Source organism: Tamandua tetradactyla, chromosome 1 (genome assembly GCF_023851605.1).
Source record: "Tamandua tetradactyla isolate mTamTet1 chromosome 1, mTamTet1.pri, whole genome shotgun sequence".
In the NCBI taxonomy this organism is placed as follows: Eukaryota; Metazoa; Chordata; class Mammalia; order Pilosa; family Myrmecophagidae; genus Tamandua; species Tamandua tetradactyla.
Genome location: NC_135327.1, coordinates 164,695,077 through 164,713,317, shown reverse-complemented (window position 1 = coordinate 164,713,317; position 18,241 = coordinate 164,695,077). Strand labels below are relative to the sequence as shown.

Here is an 18,241-nt window from a genome sequence, read left to right as displayed (position 1 = left end):
AATTCCCATTAGACACTATTCCTTAATGTAAATAAATAATAATTAATATCAGATTTTTTAACATCTAATTTTGTGAAGCATTTTTAACACTAGTACATAATACATGTTAACATTAGATAGCTTTTAAAAAAATCTTTTATTGAGATATCTTCCCACACCATTTGGTTCAACAAAAGTATACAATCAATGGATCACAATATCATCCCATAGTTGTATATTCATCACCATGATCATTTTTAGAACATTTATATCACTCCAGAAAAAGAAATAAAAAGAACAAAGGAAAAACCTGTACATCCCATACCCCTTACCACCCCCCTCATTGACTAGGTATTGCAATCTGCCCAAATTTACTTTTATACCTTATCACCCTTATTTTTTTCTCCTTATTTTTTTACTCATCTGTCTATACCCTGAATAAAGGGAGGCTTAGCCATAAGATTTTCACAATCACACATTCACACTGTAAAAGCTATACAGTTATACAATTATCAGGTGTTTCCCTCTAGCCACTCCAGTGCAGCATAAACTAAAAAGGAATATCGATATAATACATAAGAATAACTTCCAGGATAACCTCTTGAATCTGTTTGAAATCGCTCAGCCACTGAAATTTCATTTTGTCTCATTTCTCTCTTCCCCCTTTTGGCCAAGTAGGTTTTCTCAATCCCATGATGCCAGGTCCCATTCATCCCTGGGAGTCATGCTCCACATTGCTAGGGAGATATATTTCTGGGAGTCATGTCCAATGTAAAGGGGAGGGCAATGAGTTCATTTGCCAAGTTGGCTTAGAAAAAGAGGTCATATCTGAGCAACAAAAAAGTTTCTGTGGGGATGACTCATAGGCATAATTATAAGTAGGTTTAGCTTCTCATTTGCAGGAATGTTTCATAGGGTAAGCCCCAAGATCGAGGCCTCAGTCTATTGAATTTATTGTCCCTACTGCTTGTGAGAACATCAGGAACTCCCCAGATGGGGAGCTCTAGTAGTTTTGCTGTGAATTTTTTTGGGTTTTCAACATGTAATATTATATCATCTGTAAACAATGAGAATTTTACTTCTTCCTTTCCAATTTTGATGCCTTGTAATTCTTTATCTTGTCTAATTGTTCTGGCTAGAACTTCCAACACAATGTTGAATAACAATGGTTATAGTGGACATCCTTGTCTAGTTCCTGATCTTAGGGGGAAGGTTTTAGTCTTTCCCCATTGAGGACAATGTTAGCTGTGGGTTTTTCATATATTCTCTTTATCATGTTGGAGAAGTTCCCATTTATTCCTATCCTTTGAAGTGTTTTCAACAAGAAAGGATGTTGAATTTTGTCAAATGCCTTTTCTGTCAATGAAGATGATCATGTATTTTTTCTGCTTTGATTTGTTGATATGGTATATTACATTAATTGATTTTCTTATGTTGAACCATCCTTGCATACCTGGGATGAATCCAACTTGGTTATGGTGTATAATTCTTTTAATGTGCTGCTGGATTCAATTTGCAAGGATTTTGTTGAGGATTTTTGCATCTATATTCATTAGAGAGATTAGTCTGTAATTTTCTTTTCTTGTAATATCTTTATCTGGCTTTGGTATGGGGGTGATGTTCACTTCATGGAATGAGTTATTTAGCCTTCCCTCCTCTTCTATTTATTTGAACAGTTTGAGCAGGTTTGGTACTAATTCTTTATTGAATGTATGGTAGAATTTACATGTGCAGCCATTTGGTCCTGTACTTTTTATGGGGGTGGGAGAGGAGTTTCTTAATGACTGATTCAACCGTTTACTTGAGGTCATCTATTTCTTCTTGAGTCAATGCTGGTTTTTCATGCTTTTCTAGGAATTTGCCCATTTCATCTACATTGTCCAGTTTATTAGCATATAGCTGCTCATAATATCTCTCATTACATCCTTTATTTCTGCATGGTCGGTGGTTATGTCTCCCCTCCCATTTCTGATATTATTTGCATCCTCTCTCTTATTTTGTCAGCCTAGCTAAGGGTCCAACAATTTTATTGATTATCTCAAAGAACCAACTTCTGGTTTTGTTGATATTCTCCATTGTTCTCATATTCTAAGTTTCATTTATTTGTGCCCTGTCTTCATTGTTTCTTTCCTTCTCTTTGCTGTGAGGTTAGTTTGCTTTTATTTCTCTTCCAGGTGAACAATTAATTCCTCAATTTTTGCTCTTTCATCTTTTTATATATGGGCATTTAAAGGAATAAAATTCCTTCTCAGCATTACCTGTACTGCATCCCATAAGTTTTGATATGCGTCATTTCATTTTCATTTGCCTTGATATGTTTACTAATTTCTCTTGTAATTTCTTCCTTGACCCACTGGTTGTTTAAGAATGTGTTGTTTAGCCTCCATATATTTGTGAATTTTCCATCCCTCTGTCTGTTATTGATTTCCACTTTCTTTCAATTATGATCTGAGATAGTGTTTTGTATAATTTCAATCTTTCTTAATTCATTAAGACTTGCTTTGTGAACCAGCTATGGTTTATTCTTGAGAATGATCCATGAGCACTTGAGAAAAATGCTTATCCTGCTGTTGTTGGGGGTAATGTTCTGTAAATTTCTGTTAAATCTAGTTCACTTATGGTATTTATTCAAAATCTCAGTTTCCTTATTGCTCCTCAGTCTAGATGTTCTAGCCATTGATTAGAACAGTGAATTGAAGTTTCCAACTATTATTGTAGAGGTGTCTACTTCTTTCTTCAGTGTTGTCAGGTTTGCTTTTTGTATTTTGGGGCACCTTGGCTCAGTGCATAAATATTTATGATTTTCCTTCTTGATGAACAGTTTCTTTTATTACTACATAGTGTCCTTCTTTGTCTCTTTTTATGGTTTTATGTTTGAAATCTAATTTCTCAGATATTACTATAGCTACCCCCTGCTCTTTTCTGGTTGCTGTTTTCATGTAATATCTTCTTCCTACCTTTCACTTTCAATCTGTTTTTGTACTTGGGTCTAAAGAAAGTCAGCATATAGATTGGTCCTATTTTTTAAGCCATTCTGCCAGTCTATGTCTTTTGATTGGGGATTTTATTCCATTAACATTTAATGTTATTACTGAAAAGGCAGTAGTTTCTTCTACCATTTAGTCTTTTGGATTTTATATATCGTATCTTTTTTTCTCTCTTTTTTTTTTACTGATAGTCTTCATTTCTACACTCTTCTCCTGTCTTTTCCTATCTGCCTGCCATACTCCCTTTAATATGTCTTATAGTGCCAATCTCTTAGTCACAAACTCTTTCAGTGACTGCTTGTCTGAAAATATTTTAATCTCCCCCTCATTTGTGAAGGACAGTTTTGCTGGGTATAGATTTCTTGTTTGGCAGTTTTTCTCTTTCAGAACCTTAAATATATCATAGCACTGCTTTTTTCCCCCCATGATTTCTTTTGAGCAATCCAGTTATCGAGCTTCCCTTGTATGTGATGGGTTGTTTTTCTCTTGCTGCTTTCACAATTCTCTCTTTTGTCTTTGACATTTGACAATGTCTTGGAGTAGGTCTATTTGGATACATTCTGTTTGGAATACGCTGCACTTCTTGGATCTGTAATTTTACGTCTTTCATAAGGAATTTCAATGATTATTTCCTCCATTAGTATTTCTGCCCCTTTTTCCATCTCTTCTCCTTCTGAGACACCCACAAAACATATATTCATGTGCTTCATATTATCATTCAATTCTCTGAAACCCTGCTTATATTTTTCCATTATTTTCCTTATCTGTTCTTTGTGTGTCCTGTCCTCTATTTCACTAATCCTTTCCTCTACCTCTTCAAATCTTCTGTTGTAGATCTCCATTATTTTTCATCTCTTCTATTATGCATTTCATTCCTATAAATTCTGCCATTTTTTCAAAGTTTTATGTTCACCTAATGTCTGCTTTATATTCTTCATCTCTTTTGCCATACCTTCCTTCAACTTATTGATTTGATTTTTGATGTGATTTTGTATGTCTGTTCAAACACCCTTAATTAGTTGTTTCTACTCCTGTATCTCATTTGAAATGTTGCCTTGTTCCTTTGATTAAACCATGTCTTTGATTTTCCTTGTATGGCTCATTATTTTTTGCTGACATTTAGGCATTTAATTTCCTTAACTAGTTTATTCTGGAGGTCATTTTCATTCTTTTATCTTGTGTTTTCTTGTGGTTGGATTTGTTCTCTATTTGTTCTTTAGTATTCATTTCAACTTATTCTAGACCTCTAGAGTAACTTCTGTTTAATCGATCAGAATTTTTCATCTCTTGTTTTTCTAGTTATTGCCTTGCCTATATGGAACCTTTTTTTCAGGAGGTGCTCCTCAGATATGATCAACCTTAGGCATGTTTCCCCTGACCAAACAGGCCCATATCTCAAGAGTGTATCCAGTATCAAATTTCTCTGAAGGTGAGACATAACAGGTTGTTAAACTTTCCTATGAAGCCTTTAGACTCTGTGCTTTTCCTATTCTGCAGTCTGTGGCACTTGTCAGCCTGCAGCTTTTCAGCAGCATAATATGATTCTGTGCCTTTAATTCTCAGTAGCCTCTCCCTACCAGTGTACAGTTGAGACAGAGTCTGAGGTAGTATGTGGGCTTAGGTTGCTTCTATTTTCCAGCCCCTGGGGCCTGAATTCCTTGAATTCCTCATGAGCAGTCATGAGGCAGTGCAGTGAAGGCAGAGTGGCACAGCTGGCAGCCAATGAAGAGGACCACGAGCGCCACGGAGAGCAGCAGCAGGAAGAAGAGCAGCAGCAGGAACCTCTCGCCGGCAAGAAACTGGGCATCCTCAAAGTGTCTACATGTTATTCCTGGGAGTGTCCAAAGGATGCGCCTGCAGACAAGGGTGACAATTCGCCACCCTGTCTGCCGGGGGATGTGCAGAGCCAGGAAGCCAGCAGGCGGCCCCCTCGGCCCGCCCCCAGGTGTCAGCCACCGTGGGACCCCCAGGCTCTTTTGTCAGTCGGCATAGCTGCTGCCTCATCCATGCCAAGACTATCTGAATTGAAATACTAGTGGGCAATGAGAGGGAGGGGTAAGGGGTATGGGAAGTATGGGGTGTTTTTTTTTTCTGGAGTGATGCAAATGTTCTAAAGATGATCATGGTGATGCATACACAACTATGTGATGATATTGCAAGCTATTGATTGAATACCATGAATGGAATGTGTGCATTTGGAGATATCACAATAAAAATATTAAACAAAAAAAAAAAAGAGAGAGAAGAGGAGAGGTCAAAGAATTCAGTCTAGTCCTGAACTGACTGTGTATCTACCTACCTACCTGACATCTCCTCCTCAAGTCCACCAGTTGAATTGAGTCCCACCCACTTTTCTTGGGAAAGATACACCCTTTGGGGAATTATTTCTATTCTCCTGACTAATTACTTTTCTCTCAGACATGCCTTAGTTCCACCTTTCCCTGGGGTAGTGCTGAGACCTGAGAATGCTCCCAGTCTATCTAATGATCTATTAAGAAAAGGAAAAAACAGAGAGAGAGAGAGAAAGAAAAGCCTTTTCAGAGCCAGATCCCAGCTCCCCATGTTTGCCAAACAAGAGTTGTAGTTGGTACATAGCTTAATGTGTCCTCAGACTCTATGTGCCTCCTTTTCTTGGATCCCAGAACTTCTTCACTATTTTGTGCTGTCCAACTCAAAAATATTTTTTTGTTTGTTTGTTTGTTTGTTTGTTTTACATCAGCCTCATTCTTTCTGTCAGGGTGAAAACTCTGAGTTCCTTTGCTGCTTACTCCAGAGGTATCTGTGTTTTGTGACTGTTTGTAGAAGTCCACATTTGTTAATTAATTCCATAATTGGAAGTTTGGTTGACCTAACTTTCTTGTTCTTAGTAGGGTCTGTTTCTTCATTCCTTAGGAAACCAGCTTGCCATACTCATAGGGGAGGGGTAGTGACCTCCACAGCTTGGGAGCCTTACAGTCCTGTGTGGTTTCTCAGCCACTCCACCTTTTCCAAACTAGTGTATGATGAGTGTCCAGTCACTTTGTCCCCCCCAATACTTGTTTCATACAGTTCCTGGCTACTTTCTAGCTGCCCTGTAGTACACTAAATTGCGTATTTCACTATTCTGCCATCTTGCCTAGGTCAGCTTTTCCTAAGACTTCCAAGTCCATTTTTCTCTTTATCTCCCCAGAGATACCATTCTCCAGAAGTTGATGCATAGTTTTTACACCCATGTTTTTATTACATCACTAAACATTTACATAAGTGCATATATTGTGGGATATTTCTTGCTTTTATGGGCAGGTACTGGGAATCAAGCTTGCTGAGCCACAATGGCCCACCTTTCTTTTTTTGCAACTTGCTTTTTAAACAACATATTTTTGAGTTTTTTTTCATGTTGATTATGTAGCTTTGGTTCATTCATTTTAACTGTTGTTCAATATTTCATCATATAAGTATATTGCACTTTATCCATCAGTCAAGTTGCAGGAGGTAGAATATAGAACATTCTTATTTATGATCAAATGCCCTAGTCATTTCTAATAGGATTCAATGACAGTAAGTAGAATTTTTTTCCCACAATGTATATCATTCATTGATGTACCCACAACATTGGGCTATAACACTAGGATGCATTTCTACCTACTGATGATCACATTGGGCTGCTAGGATGGACTGCCATAACCTAATGATACCTGCAGCTAAACCAAAAGAATCTGAGTGGAATCTTGACAAGTGCCTGTCTTGAGTCATATAGAAAGAACCACCACTGGAACATCCTAGTTGGTTCATTAATAGTATAAATTGAGTTTTCTATTAGAGTTTCAATTATTTTGGTCATTATAAACACTGGTGAATAATTATACTCAATAATTTATAACAGTGGGATATTTTCTCAGTGAGAGAAGGTCATGAAATTGTAAGTTCATCTTGTAATGATGTAGGAGGCTCAAATGGTAAGTCCTAAGGCAGAATAAAGCTTTTAATGACAACTAATTAAACAAGGTAGCACTTTGGCCAATAACAAATTCTGAAAGCACTATATATATATAAAATTACTTGTTCCAGCACATTCAGCCTAGGCCAACCTCACAGTATATTTGGGAATATATCAGCACAACACTCCTTGGTTAAGGTATCTGAGGGGTTTCTAGTACAAATGGAATAAAGTTAAAACAAACAAACAAAAATTGCATCCCCTCCCCCAGCAAAAAAATAAATTTGTGGGAAGGTATAAGTCAATTTAGAATAACAATAGGCAAATACAATCAAGTTCGGTTTGTCCATCTCTATTATGTCCCAGCCCTCTTTCTTAAAACACTTAACTTCCAGGGCATCACATTCTCTTGGTTTTTCTCTTACCTACTGAATGCTCCTTCTCAATCTCCTTTACTGGTTCTCATCTTCCCTACCTCTTAACATTGGCACATCCTAGACTGAACACTTTGACCCCTCCTCTTCTCTAGCTACACTCATTCTCCAGATAAATTCATCCTGTCTTATTATTTTAAGTATAATTCAAAAGTGTATATCTTTTTAGACCTTATTCCTGAACTGACTGTATATCTACCTATGTACCTGACATCTCCTCCTGGTCATTTCAAACTTAACATACTACAGCCCAATCTCCTGATTTCTCCCCAACCTGGCAACTCTGACAGTTTCCCCCTTTCTTAGATTATATCACCTTTCATTTTCTAGTTCCTCGGGACAAAAAACCTTGAAATCATTCTTCAGTTCATATTTAGTCTACCTTTAGAATAAATCCACAATCCAACTGTGGCTACCATAAAGATCTAGGCTGCCATTAATGCTCATCTGAATTATTGCAATAGCTTCTCAACTAATCTCCCAGTTTTTCCCTTTGGCATTGTATGATCTGTTCTAAATATAGCAACAATATTTCTGTCTATAATGGAATAAAATAGAAAATAATAATAAATATGGGAAGCAAAATAATCTCAGTTCCTTCAGGTAAAAAAAAAAAATCTCCTAAATAACTCTGTCAAAGAGGAAATTTAAAAAAAACAATTTCAAACTAATTAGAAAGTAAAAATCAGAATACTGTATATTAAAACCAATTGATACAGCCAAACTAATTCTTAGAGGTAAAAGCAAATGCCTAGTCAAATGCTTTTTGTTGAACAGGTAATATGATTATCAAACAAGAAATATGGCATTTTGGGATTGACTTTCACTTAAATTTCCATTCAGCTATTCAGCAGTATAAGTGCTGGTTGATCTAGTACTAAGAAGAATGTCTGTTCCACATATGATTCCCTGCATGTGTCCCACTTTTCCAAAATATGCATCCTCTCAGATGCCTTTCTATTCTTGTAGATTGTTATCTGCTTCATTCAGTGGATATCTTTCCTACCTGCTTCATTGAGCAGATGCCTTTCCTATCTCCATTTTATTACCAGTAGCGGGCCATCAATTTCTAGGAGTCCTGAAGGAACCCTTCATTCTTTGTGATAAATTCTCCTGACCTCCAGTGTGTCCAGTCTTAACTTCTAATTCTAAAAAACTGACCAAAGGAATGTGTAATTTCAGTGGGAATTTTTCTCCTATTCTGTCTTTGATGCTGAAAATGTCTTAACAGACACTTTAAACCATGTTAGGATTAAATACATAATAAAACTCTGTATTTCAAAAACTTTTACTTTTTTAAAAGAAGGAATTAAAATAAATAAAATATTGAACTAAAAAAGTTAGCAAAAATAATTTTTAGAAGAGCAGATCCTGAAAGGAAAGAATTAAAAAGCATAAATTAATGAATTAGAAAATTAAATTGACAAATAACTCCAAGAGCTAAGTCTTCAAGAAAAGGAAACTATAAAGTATTTACATCTGACAAATTTAATTAATAAGAAAGAAAGGAAAATAGATATGAATGAGATCAACAGAACTAAAGTTTAGGAGATTTTTTAAATTATAATTTCATATATCATGTGTTCTATACTAACAAATGAAAAATTTTAATAATAAATTACCAATGTTGATCCAGGAGATAAAAAACAATTAGAAATGGATCAATTTAGAGAAGCAATTAATTAACACAAGTAAAGATTGATAAACTCAAGCATTTTTTGTATATGAGTTACTTTCAACTTTTAAGGATTAGATCATTTTCATGTTATATTATTATGAAAAGAAATAAGAACCATCTTTGAAGCAAACATAACCATGATAGAAAAACTTCCAGAAAAGAAAATTACAGACCAATTTCACTAGTAAGTGTAAATGCCAACTCTAAGCCTGGGAATGTAAATATCAAAGCCTACCAGGATAATTAATGAATTGGTGCAACTGAGAGAGGAAGCCTCATGTAGAGAGAGCAACTGGTTCTCAACAACTGCAAAATCTGGGCCATTGTTGCAAGATATCTCAACTTTTCAAGAGAAGTTTTAAAATACCCTTCAAAAAACTTTGTTTTTGAGCTGTTTTAGTTTTACAGAAATGATAGATAAAACTGCTATAAATAATCATGCAGAGGTTTTGTGTTGAAATAAGTTTTCAACTCCTTTAGGTATATTCCTAGAAGTGCAATTGCTGGATCATATGGTAAGCTTATATTTAGTTTTGTAAGAAACTGCCGACTCTCTTCAAACTGAACGTACCATTTTTCAGTCTCACCAGCAATGAATGAGAGTTCCTGTTGCTCTATATCCTCAACAGCATTTGGTGTTGTCAGTGCTTTGAATTTTAGACATTCCAATATGAGTGTAGTGGTATCTCTTCGTTGTTTTTATTTACAACTCCCTAAAAACATATGGTGTTAAATATCTTTCCATGTGCCTATTTTCCATCTGTATACTTTCTTAGATGAGGCATCTGTTCAGTTCATTTGCACATTTTTTATTGTTTTTTTATTATTATTATTGTGTTTTAACAACTCTTTGTACAAATCCTTTGTCAGATACGTTTTGCAAATATTTTCTCCCAATTGTGGCTTATCTCTTCATTCTAGTAACAGTACCCATTGCAGAGCAAATATTTTTAATTTTATTGAAGTTTAAGATCAATTTTTTATTTCATGGATTATGCTTTCGGTGATGAATTTAAAAAGATTACCTATATTTTCTCCTGTTATATTCGAAATGTTTCATATTTCTGTGGTTTACATTTAGGTTTATGAACTATTTTGAGTTGCTTCTTGTGAAGGGTGTAAGATCCTTGTGTAGATTTTTTTTTTTTTTTTGCATGTGGATGTCCAGTTGTTCCAGCATCATTTGTTGAAAAGACTATCCTTTCTCCATTGAGATATCTTTGCTGCTTTGTCAAAGATAGTTGACTGTAATTGTATGGATTTATTTTTTGGGCTTTCTATTCTGTTCCACAGATCTGTCTATTCTTTCACCAATATCATACTATCTTGATCACTGTAGCTTTACGGTAAGTCTTGAAGTCATGTAGTGTCAGTACTATAACTTTGTTCTATGTCAGTATTCTGTTGGTTATTTTGGGTCTTTTCCTTTCACATAAACTTTAGAATCAGGGTGCCGATATCCACAAAATAACTTGCTTGGATTTTCATAGGTGCCGCGTTGAATATGGAATGAATATACATATGGAAAAATGACATCTTAATAATATTGTCTTCCTATCCATGAATATAAATATCTCTCCACTCATTATTTATATTTTCTTTTATTTCTTTCATGAGAGTTTTATAGTTTTCTTCATATATACATATTGAATGTATTTTTTTAGATTCATACCTATGTATTTGTGTGTGTATTAATGTAAATGGTATTGTGGTTTTTATTAAAAATTCCAATTGTTCATTGCTCGTATATGGGAAAGCAATTGATTATATATATATTAACCTTTTATCCTGCAATCTTGCTATAATTGCTTATTAGTTACTGAGTTTGTTTGTTTTGTCAATTCTTTGGGATTTTTCTACATAGACAATCATATTATCTTCTGACAATGAGTTTTATTTCTCCTTTCCAAGTCTGTATACATTTTAGTTTCTTGTCATGTCCTATTGTGTCAGCTAGGACTTCCCATACAATGTTTAATAGGAGTACTGAGAAGGGACATCTTGTCTTGTTCCCCATTAAGTGTGGTGGTGTCTGCAGGTTTTTTGCTTATGTTCTTTAGGAAGTTGAAGAAGTTTTCCTCTATTCTTAGTTTGCTTAGAGTTTTTCTCGTGAAAAGATGTTGGACATTATAAAATGCTTTTTCGGCATAGTTTGATATCATCATATGATTTTTCTTCTTTAGCCTTTTGATGTAGTGGACTATATTAATTGATTTTTTGAATGTTGAACTAGACTTGCAGTCCTGGAATAAATCCCACTTGGTTGTGTAATGTAATTGGTTTTTTTTGAGACCTTTATACCATGAAAATTATTGTGCATTCTAGTTTTTTATTTTTTAACTTTTTTATTTTGCAATATAACATATATATACAAAAAGGCAATACATTTCTGAAATACATGTTAACAAGAAGTTATAGAACAGATTTTAAAATTTGGTATGGTTGTAGTTCCACAATTTTTCATTTTTTCTTCTAGCTGCTCTAAGATACTGGGTACCAACAGAAATATCAATATAATGATTCAGCAGTCATACTCATTTGCTAAATCCTGTCTTCTCTGTTATACTCCTCCTTCTCTTTAAACAACATATATACATAACAGCAATACATTTCCAAGTACATCGTAACAATTAGTTGTAGAACAGATTTCAGAGTTTGGTACAGGTTACAATTCCACAATTTTAGCTTTTTATTTCTAGCTGTTCTAAGGTACTGGAGGCTAAAAGAAATATCAGTATAATGATTTAGCACTCGTACTCATTTGTTAAACTCAGCCTTCTCTGTATAACTCCACCATCACCTTTGATCTTTCTCCCACTCTTTATAAATGTTTGGGCTATGCCCATTCTAACATTTTCCTCTTGGAAGGGGCTGTTGATAATATGGGATAGGGGATGGAACTAGTTGATGTTTTGGAGAGACTTGCCCTCTACATTTAAGGACTTATCTGGTCCAGGGACCCATCTGGAGGTTGTAAGTTTTGGAAAGTTACTCTAGTGACTGGAACCTGTCTAGACTCATATAATGCCCAAAGTATTCTCTAGGATTGGCAGGAAGGATTTTGGTTGGGGTTTGGCAAGTTATGATAGGTAGCAACGTCTAACTGAAGCTTGTATAAAGAATGACCTCCAATGTAGCCATAAAGAATGACCTCCAATGTAGCCTCTCTACTCTATTTGAACTCTCTCTGCCGCTGATACTTTGTTACACTTCTTCTCCCCCTTTTGGTTAGGATGGCATTGTTGATCCCACAGTGCCAGGGCCAGGCTCATTCAAGGGAGTCATCTCCCATGCCGCCAGGGAGACTTTCATCCCTGGATATCATGTCCCATATAGGGGGGAGGGCAATGGTTTCATTTGCAGAATTGGGCTTAGAGAGAGAGAAAAAGAGAGAAAGGCCACATCTGAGCAGCAAAAGAGGCCCTCTAGAGGTGACTCTTAGGCGTACCTATAGGTGTAAGTTTAGGTAGATTGTGCTTTTCAATGAATGACAAGAAAGGTGAAGGTCAAGAAAAGGTCGCAAGAGGTCAGAATCATCTACAAATATGACCACCATTTCCTGTTTCACAGAGGATTTGTTGTCTTATTGTCTTCCTGTTTACCTTTATTTTTTTAAGTTTATTCACACACCACCCAATTCATCCTAAGTGTACAGTCAGTGGCTCTTGGTATAATCAAATAGCTATGCATCACCACTACAGTTAATATGAGAACATTCTCATTTCTTCTGAAGAAAAAAATCCCATGTACCTTTTATATCTCCCTATTATTGACATTTAGCTTTTAGTGACAATTAATGCAAGAATATTACAATGTTACTTTAACTATAGACCTTACTTTACATTAATTGTATTTTCCCGTGTATCATCCTATTATTAAAACCTTGTAATAGTGACCTATGTTTGTTCTATTTTATGTAAGAACTTTCTTAGATTGTGCAATGAACCGCCATCACTATCTAGATTTTGCTAAGTTATACAGTCCCAGTTTTTATCCTCTAGCCTTCCTTCTGTAAACATACATGACTCTAGCCTTCCTCTCTCAACTATACACATACTCAGCTTTGTTAATTACAATATTGTGCTATCCATTTCTGAACATTTACAATCAATCTTATTGAACATTCTCTACTCCTTAAGCACCAATTGCCCAATCTCTGCCCATTTTCTATTTTCTGATAACCTATGCTTTCAACTCTCTCAGAGTTTACTTATATAGTCAGTTCATATTAGTAAGACCATACAATATCTGTCTTTTATTTCTGGCTTATTTCACTCAACATGGTATCTTCAAGCTTCATTCACATCATTGCATGCTTCATGACTTCATTCCTTTTCTGCAGCCATGTAATATTCCATTGTATGTAAACACCACAGTTCACCTCTCTGTTCATCAATCTCTGGTCCCTTGGGCCACCTCCATCCATTGGCAATCAAAAATAATGCCACCATATACATTGGTGTGCAAATGTCTATTCATGTCCCTGCTTTCAGTTCTTCTGAGTATATACAAACAATGGGATTGCTCGATCATATGGCAACTTTATACTTAGCTTCCTGAAGAAATGCCAAACTGCCATCCAGAGGGGTGGGACAATTCTACTTCCCTACCAATAGTAAATAGGTATACCTCTTTCTCCACCTCTCCTCCAGCACTTGTAGTTTTCTCTTCATTTTTTACAGTTTTGTTGACATACCATACACTTGAGAAGAATGTATATCTTCTCAATGATATACATTGGGGTGCAATGTTCTGTAAATGACTATTAAGTATAGTTCATTCATCATATTATTCATGATCTGTTTCCTTATTGATCATCCATCTAGATGTTCTGTCCATTGATGAAAGTGGTATAGTGAAGTCTCCAACTATTATTGTAGAGATATCTATATCTCATGCCAGTGTTGCCAGTGTTTGCCTCAAGCTTTTTGGGACACTATGGCTAGGTTCATAAATACTTATGATTGTTATTTCTTCTTGATAAATTGTTTATTTTTATTAATACCTGTCTTTGTCATTTTAAATCATTTTATATTTAAAGTCTAGTTTGTCTGCTATTAGTATAGCTAGCCCAGCTCTTTTCTAGTTGTTGTTTGCATGGAGTATCTTTTTCCAACCTTTCACTTTCAACCTAGTTTTGTCCTTAGATCTAAAATGAGTCTCTTGCAGACAATATAAAGATGGTTCCTGTTTTTTAATCCATTCTTCCAGTTTATGTCTTTTGATTGGAGAGTATCTAGTTTGAAATTGCTATGTACCTCAGAAAAGCCATGTTCTTTTAATCCTGATCCAATAGTGTAGGGTTGGACCTCTTGATTAGGTTGCTTCCATGGATATGTGACAAAACCAAATGTGGGTGTGACCTTTTTTATTAGATTACTTCCATGGAGATATGATGTACACAATTGTGGGTATGATCTACAACTAATCAGGATGGAGATGTGACTCTGCCCATTGAGGGTAAGTCTTGAATAGTTTACTGGAATCCTTAAAAAAGCCAATACAGGGAAACATTTAGGAGAAGGCTTGGATGCAGATGTTTGGAAATGCAAAAACCCACGAAATACCAGGATCTGAGTAGAAGCTACACACCACCAGAGCCCATCAAACATTGCCATCTGCCTTTCCATGAGATACTAAGCTTGGGGATGAAACCCAGAGTTTTGCACTGGAGCAGCTAAGTCAGGAGCCCATATATTTAGACAGAAAGCTACTGGAATCAGAAGCTGGAAACATTGGAACCAGGAATAAGGACCAGCAGATGCCAGTCACATGCCCTCCCATGTGTCAAAGGAAACCTGAACACCATTAGGTCTCTCCTTGGAGTCAAGGTATCTTTCTCTATATGCCTTAGTTTGGAAATTTTTAAAGCCTTAGAACCATAAACTTGTAACTTAATAAATCCCCTTTATAAAAGCTGATCCATTTCTGGTATTTTGCATTCCAGTAGCATCCACAAATGGAAACAGGGAGTTTAATCCATTAATATTTAATGTTATTACTGTAAAGGTAGTGCTTTCCTCAACCATTTTGTCCTTTGGATTTTATATGTCATATTTTTCTTTCTCTCTCTTTTTATCCTTACTGGTAATCTTCATTACTACACTCTCTTCCAGCCCTTTTCTCCTGTCTTTTCCTGTCAGACTGTAGCATTCCCTTTAATATTCATTGTAGGGCAGGTCTTTTGTTCACAAACTCTCTCGGTGTCTATCTGCAAATATTTTAAACTCTCCCTCATTTTTGAAAGACAGTTTCACTGGATATAGAATTTTTGCCTGGCAGTTTTTCTCTTTCAGTATCTTAAATATATCACACCACTGCCTTCTCACCTCCATTGTTTCTGCTGAGAAATCAGCACATAGTCTTTTTGAGATTTCCTTCTATGTGATGGATCACTTTTCTCTTTCTTTCAGAATTCTTTTTCTTTGGCATTTAATAATCTGATTAATAATTGTCCTGGAGTAGGTCTATTTGGATCTATTCTGTTTGGGGTATGTTGCATTCCTCTGACCTGTAATTTGATGTCTTCCATAAGAGTTGGGAAATTTTCAATGATTATTTCCTCCATTGTTCTTTCTTCCCCCTTTCCCTTCTCTTCTCCTTCTGGAATACCCAAAACACATATTTGCCTGCTTGTTACCATTCAATTCTCTGAGACCCTGCTCAAATTTTTCCATTCTTTTTCTTATCTGTTTTTATGTGTAAGATTACAGATATCTTGTCCTCTAGTTCCCTAATTCTTTCTTCTGCCTCTTCACATCTGCTGTTGTATTTTTCTTCTATTGCACCATTAATTCACATAAATTTTATCTTTTTTTTTTTTTTTGTAAGTTTCCAAGTTCTTCTTTATGGTCACCTATTGTCTCATTGTCTTCTTTATGTCCTTCAACTCTTTTGCCACATTTCCCTTCAACTAGGTGTATTTATTTAGGAGGGTTTTTGAACATCCTTCATTAGTTGTTTCAATTGCTGTCTCTCATCTGAAGTTTTAGTTTGTTTCTTAGACTGAGCCATATCTTTATGCTTCTTAGTGTGACTCATGATTTTTTACTGTGTGGCTAGGCATCTGATTTTCTTGATCAGTTTATTCTGGAGGTCATTTTCTCTCTCTTACTTAGGGTTTTCTACTTGATTGGTTTTGAGCTCTACCTATTCTTTGACATTTGATTCCACTTTTTTTTAGACCTCTAACACAGCTTCTCTTTAGCTGATTAGAACTTTTTCAGATTTTTTTTGTTTCTTTCCCAGCATATATGGACTTATTTTTGAGATTGCCCTTTTTTGTGCAGTTGTTTCACCCCCAGGAAAAATCTTTCTCTTCAGGTAATGTTGATTAGCTGTTTTTGTTTGTTTGTTTGTTTGTTTGTTTTTTGCCACTACATGCTTTTAATGCTCCCTTCATTTCCTTTGGAACTTTTACCTGGAGGGTTGATTCTGGAAGGAGGGACCCCCCGAGAGAGGATCTACCTCAGTGAGTTTTTCCCAGACAAGGCAGGTCAGGACTGTGCTGGTTTGAAATTGTTATGCACCCCAGAAAAGCCAGGGTCTTTTTCCTAATCCAATCTTGTGGAGGTAGATCTATTATGGGATGTTTTTATTAGATTACTTTCACGGAGATGTGACCCATCCAATCGGTGTTAGGAGCTTTTGATTAGGTGGTTTCCATGGAGATATGTCTATTCCCATTCAAGATGGGTCTTAATCTCCTTACTAGAGTCCTTTAAGAGGGAACAATTTTGGAAAGAGCTTCAGAGCCAACACAGACAGAGGTGTTTAGAGATTCAGAAAGAAAATGTCCCCAAGGAAGCTGTTTGAAACCAGAAGCCAAAGGTCCAGCAGATGCCAGCCATGTGCCTTCCCAGCTGACAGAAGTGTTCTGATGCTGTCAGCCTTTCTTGAGTCAGGGTATCTTTATCTGGATGCCTTAGTTTGGACATTTCTATGGCCTTAGAATGGTAAACTTGTAACTTAATAAATTCCCTTTATAAAAGCCAATCAATTTCTGGTATATTGCACTTCTGGCAATATTAACAAACCAAAACAAGAACTCATGAAGGTGATGTAATAGAGTATAAGTTTCCCTGCAGGTGAGACATGCAGAGTGCTCACATGCTAGTCTTTCCTGTGAAACCTCCTGATTCTTTGCTCTTCCTTTCCTTCCCAGCAGATGGTGCTCTTGAGGCCACTGATTTTCCAGGGCCTAAAGTAACAGTGTGCCTTTAATTCTCAGCCAACTCCACCCTTGCTAGGGCTGTGGTTGAGACTGAGGATGTGGAGTGGAGGGAGTGGAGAAGTGGAGGGGGTGTAGAGAATCTATTTGAAACTGTTGTTGTTTTCCCAGCTCCTGGGGTTTGAGTTCTCTAAATAACCCGCCATCTGTGCTGGGATTTGCCTCCCCAACTTTCTTGCAGACGAGCCACCCTTCAGCCCCCATCATCCTCACCTGTTCTCTGCAGGCTGGAAAAGTTATAGTGATTTGCAAACAGCCCCACTCCTGCCCTTGCCATAGTGTTTTAGACAGGCTGGGCTCTGCTTTTTGCAGGTTGAAACTGTTGCTGCCAACCCAGCCCCTGAAATCTAAATTATCTGAATGACAGACACCACTTGCATGGGTCCTGACTCCCTCTTTTGGGGGGAGGAGACTCTAGGAAACTATCTACTCCACCTGAATAGTTACTTTATCTCTCAGTCAACCCTACCTCTGCCCTTTATCTCTCATTCAACCCTACTTCTGGGCTGAAAACCAAGACGCCAACTGCTTTTTTTAATGGGCTGCTTAAAAAAAAAGAAGAAGAAATAGCATTCTCGGAGCTGGACCCAGCACCCCGGGTTTGCCAATAAAGAGCCAGAGTTGGTACCCAGCTCTATGTGCCCCTTTTCTTGGAGCACAGTCGTTATTCCAACACTCAGTTCAGCGAACTCCAGAAGCCTGTTTCTGTCAGCCCTGCATCCTCCCTGCTGGAAGCAGGGCGGAAATAGATTCCCTGGTTTCTTTCTTGACTGCACTGTAAATTTATCTGTGTGCCCAGATTTTGATATAAGAAACTGTGTTCCTTAAAAATTATGCGGAGGGTGATGCAATGGTAGCTCAATGGCAGAATTCTCGCCTACCATGCCAGAGACCCAGGTTCAATTCCCAGAGCCTGCCCATGCAAAATATATATATATATATATATTGCGTATATATATATATATATATACGCTGAGGAAACAAAAAAAAGCAAATCTCAAAGGGTACATACTGTAT

At 36.5% G+C, this 18,241-nt stretch overlaps 1 protein-coding gene across 10 annotated transcripts in view; it reads right to left on the bottom strand.

Moving 5' to 3' along the window:
* LOC143650462 (hyaluronidase-4-like) overlaps positions 1 to 18,241 on the bottom strand; it is a 137,933-nt gene that overhangs the window by 39,118 nt on the left and 80,574 nt on the right. The gene's annotated exons all lie outside the window — the stretch shown is intronic.